Raw genomic sequence first — 5,000 nt, 5'->3', positions numbered from 1 at the left:
TGCGATGTTGTTTAGGTTAAAAAAGATGGTTTTGCGAGGTTGTTGAGGTTAAAATAGATGGTATGCGATGTTGTTGAGGCTAATTAAGATGGATTTGCGATGTTGTGAGGTGTTGGTTACAGGCTGGGAAGAGAGAGAGAGAGGGAGGGGTTTGATGAAAAAAGGATGGTTTGGCGAGGTTGTTGAGGTTAAAATATGATGTTTAGGCGAGGTTGTTGATGAAAAAAATGATGGTTTGGCGATGTTGTTGAGGTTAAAATAGATGGTTTGGCGAGGTTGTTGAGGCTAATTAAGATGGATTTGCGATGTTGTGAGGTGTTGGTTACAGGCTGGGAAGAGAGAGAGAGGGAGGGGTTTGATGAAAAAAAAGATGGTTTGGCGAGGTTGTTGAGGCTAATAAAGATGGTTTGGCGCTGTTGTTTAGGTTAAAAAGGATGGTTTGGCGATACTAAAGTTAAATAAGATGGTTTGGCGAGGTTGTTGAGGCTAATAAAGATGGATTTGCGATGTTGTTGAGGTTAAAAAAATGGTTTTGCGATGTTAAGGTAAAAAAAAGGTTTTGCAATGTTGTTAAGGTTGGTTGCAGGCTGGAAATTGGTTTTAATGTTTGTGTTAATACAATAATAATAATAATAATAATAAATCTTTAATATTTACAGATTTGTTTACAGGCTGGAAACAGGGAGGGGGCTTATAAATGGTTGTGGTGGGATTTGGGTAAAGAGAAAATTAGTTTTAATAGGTTTTAACATAATCTAATAAATGAAATTTGTTTATTGTCAGTTTATGGGGTTTGTTCACAGGCTGGGAAAATAGAGGAATTTTTTTTATTCAATGTTTGAGATGAAGTTTCTTTAAAGAAAGGGAAAATAATTATATTTGTAGTGTGACAAGGCCAGGAAAAGCGCGGGAAAATTGCTCTTAAAATGTGAATTAACTTGTTATCAGGCTAGGTAAGGAGTGATATTATTTATTTAATTTAATTCTATTTTATTATTTTCATTGGAAATTCAGGTTCGGAAAATTGTGGAGAAACGTTTTTCAGTTTACAATTGGATTTGTTTGCAAACTGGGTTAAGATTTTTTGTTCTACAGTTAGCGATATTTTAAGGCCCGGAAAATAAGGGGAATGAGTTTGAATTTGTAATTGTACTTCTTACAGGTTGGGAAAAATAGAGGATAAAAATGCTTTGAAATTCATGATAGTATTTGTTACCATATATTTGTAATAAGCTGGAAAAGAAATGAGCATCTCTACAAGTTGTTTAATAAAAATGCCAGAAGGATTTCATAACATGAAGAAAAAGAAAGAAACAAAGAAAGAATGAAAGGAGGAAGATATACATATACATACATACATATGTATATTAACATATAAATACACATATAATTTACTTCTCCATTTATCATGGACCAGAGAGGGACAGCACTCAATTAACGAAATGGAATTCGCTATTTAATAGGCGTGTCCATCATAATGGTGTTAAGAGGAGATATACTGTAATTAAACCTATAATTTAACCCTGCGATTGCTCATTATAGCCAACGTGCACGTAACATTACTTCTGCAGGATACCATGAAGAACTTTTAAGATCATTAACACTTTCGTGAAATCTATCTATCTATATACATAACCGTGCGCGGGTTCATATAATAAATATATATAGCACCGTAACCGTTAAACAGAAGACACGGCAGAACGAAAAACAGGAGACGAAGCAAAAGAAAGAGAAGAAACAAGAAAAGAAGCGAGAGAAGCACATCATCAGAAGCCCCGTTCAGGCTGCGGACGGGCGTGCGGGCGTGTGGGCGGGCGGGCGGGAAGCACACCTGTCCCACGGGCGCCGCAGGTAACCGTAGAAGAGTGGGCGACGCCTCTGCCCTTATTTGGCACGCGGGCACGGGGCTCCCTCTGGACCCGGGATGACTCGCCCGGCCATTCACTCGGCGCGGATCCTGGGGTCTGGGACGCCAGGTGGATGAGGGAGGGGACAGGGGGGTGGGGGGTGGAAGGGTGAGTGGAAGGGTGAGTGGAAGGGTGAGTGGATGGATGGAAGGGTGTGTGGGTGGGTGGATGGATGGATGGGTGGGTGGGTGGGTGGATGGATGGGTGGATGGATGGATGGAAGGGTGAGTGGATGGAAGGGTGAGTGGGTGTTAGGTGGATAGGTGGGTGGGTGGGTGGATGGATGGAAAGGTGTGTGGGTGGATGGAAGGGTAGGTGGTGTGTGGATGGATAGATGGATGGATGGATGGATGGATGGATGGATGGATGGATGGATGGGTGGGTGGAAGGGTGAGTGGATGGATGGAAGGGTGTATGGGTGGGTGGGTGAATGGAAGGGGTGGGTGGATGGATGGATGGAAGGATGAGGGGGTGTTAGGTGGGTGGGTGGGTGGATGGATGTATCGATGATGGATGGATGGATGGATGGAAAGGTGTGTGTGTGTGTGTGTGTGTGTGTGTGTGTGTGTGTGTGTGTGTGTGTGTGTGTGTGTGTGTGTGTGTGTGTGTGTATGTGTGTGTGTGTGTGTGTGTGGGTGGATGGAAGGATGGATGGAAGGGTAGGTGGTGTGTGGATGGATAGATGGATGGATTGATGATAGATGGATGGATGGAAAGGTGTGTGGGTGTTGGATCGGTGGGAGGGTGGATGGATGGATGGACGATTGAAAAGGATGGGTGACTGGGCGTGTGGATATGTGGATGGACGACTGGATGGGTGCGTAAATGGATATTTGGATGAATGGATGGATGGATGGGTGAGAAGATGTGTGACTGTGTGTTTGGATGGATGGATGGATTGAAGGATGGGTGGATGGATGGATGGATGGGTGGGAGGGTATATGGATGGATGGATGGATGGATGGATGGGTGGATGGATTGAAGGATGGGTGGGTATATGGATGGATGGATGAAGGATGGACGGGTGTGTCAAAGAATATTGGGATGGATGGATGTGAACGGTTGAAAAGATGGATGGACGGATAAAACAACTGAAGCACGAAGGAAGAACACGTGGGAGTGAGGGAGGGAAGGAGGGAAGAACACGTGGGAGTGAGGAAGTGAGAGAGTGAGAGAGAGAAGGAGGGAAGGAGGGAAGAACACGTGGGAGTGAGGGAGTGAGAGAGTGAGAGACAGAGGCAAAGAGAGACAGAGTGAGAGTGGGAGATCCGGAGAGCAAAAGTCGATAAAATTCATCAAACAAAAAACTTCAAAAAAGAAAAAAAAAACTTATCTTCAGCCTCTCTCTCCCCCCCCCCCCAAAAAAAAAAGAAATCAAAAGGAGAGAGAGAAAAGAAGACAGATAATAAATACAAACAAATGAATAAATGCAAAAGCAAGCGGTCGTTTTTCCTGTGCTTGCTTCTGCATCGCCAAGCAAGGTCGAACAGCGCTGCCGGGAAGTGGGGGGAGGGGGAGGGGGAGGGGAAGAGAGGAGGGTAGAGAGAGGGAGGTAGCAGAGGGAGGGTAGGAGAGGGAGTGGGAGGGGAAGAGAGGAGGGTACAGAGAGGAGGGGGGAGGGAAGAGAGGAGGGTAGAGAGAGGGAGGGAGGGAGAGAGAGAGGAGGGTAGGGAGAGGGAGGGGAGGGGAAGAGAGGAGGGTAGAGAGAGGGAGGTAGCAGAGGGAGGGAGGGAGAGAGAGAGGAGGGTAGAGAGAGAGAGGGAGGGAGGGGAAGAGAGGGAGGGGGAGGGGAAGGGAAGAGAGAGGGAGGGAGAGGGAGAGAGAGGAGGGTAGAGAGAGGGAGGGGGAGGGGAAGAGAGGAGGGTACAGAGAGAGGGAGGGAGAGAAGTAGGGAGGGAGGGAGGGAGGGAGGGAGGGAGGGAGGGAGGGAGTGAGGGAGGGAAGCAGAGAGGGAGAGAGGGGAGGCAGAAAGAGATATAGAAGGAGGGAGAAGACATGAAAGGAGAGGTAAAAAGGGGAGAGCAACGTGAAGAAAATAAGCGAACAGACAAACAAACCAACAAATAGACAGAGGAAGAAGACAAACAAAAAAATCCACAAGAAAAACAAATCACCAGAACAAAAATCCTCCTCCTTTTTAATCCCACACCATGCTCTCAAATCCTACCAAAGAGAAAACAAAACAAAAGACAAAAGGGATCCAACCCTCCGCAAAAAACAATCAGCAGGCGGTACCTCGGCGCCTCAAGGGGGTTCGATCAGCTCCTCAGGTCAAACTCCGATCCTCACTTGTTTATTGTTACGAGAAGTGTATGTTTATACATTCGGCTATCGGGAGGTGGTCGTATCTATGTTGTTTTTATGCCTGTATGTAGATATGCCTTGTTTGTAGACATACTGCATGAATTTATACTCTTTTTATTCAGAAAGGAGTCGAAAATACGTATTTGGTACTCGTCTATTTATCCTATGTTGGACTAATAACGGAATAAAATAATCAAATCTCTTGCATCTGGTACTCGTCTATTTATCCTATATCTAATAACAGGGCCTAAAATAATTAAATCTTTATGGATACAATTATCAGCTGAATCTACAGAACCCGGCGCGAAAACATGGGGTTAGGATCGGACTTTCATAAATATCAAGACAAAAGCCGATTTATTCAAACGTGGTGTTGTTGCCAGGTGTCGGCCGGAATCTCGACTTTCGGTTCCTCTATTTCGGTTATTTAACGCCTTCCACGACAACCCTTTTTTAAGACGCGTCCGCAAGGAGAACTATGGCAACGGGTGGGTATCTGAATGAAGGTGGTTTATGACCGTAGTTAGGAAAGAGTCTGTCAGGTGTGGAAGGCTCGTGGGGAGGGGGAGGGGAGGGGGGAGGAGGGAGGGGAAGGGGAGGGGAGGGGGAGGAGGGAGGAAGGGAAGGAGAGGGGGAAGAGGGAGAGGGAGGGAGGAGGAGGAGGGGTGTCTTTCTAGATTGTGGGGGCATCGAATTTTAATGTGGGCGGTTAGGTAGAGCGTGGTGGGGGGGGGGGAGGGTGAATAGGAGGTGAAGGATGAACCATTAAGGAGGGAGGGGGGGAAGAAG

At 46.0% G+C, this 5,000-nt stretch overlaps 1 protein-coding gene across 5 annotated transcripts in view; it reads right to left on the bottom strand.

The window, feature by feature from the left end:
• LanB2 (laminin subunit gamma-1) overlaps window positions 1-5,000 on the bottom strand; it is a 102,595-nt gene that overhangs the window by 14,598 nt on the left and 82,997 nt on the right. The window lies entirely within an intron of this gene.

Source organism: Penaeus vannamei, chromosome 28 (assembly GCF_042767895.1).
Source record: "Penaeus vannamei isolate JL-2024 chromosome 28, ASM4276789v1, whole genome shotgun sequence".
NCBI classification, from domain to species: Eukaryota; Metazoa; Arthropoda; class Malacostraca; order Decapoda; family Penaeidae; genus Penaeus; species Penaeus vannamei.
This window is presented reverse-complemented; position numbering and strand designations above follow the sequence as displayed.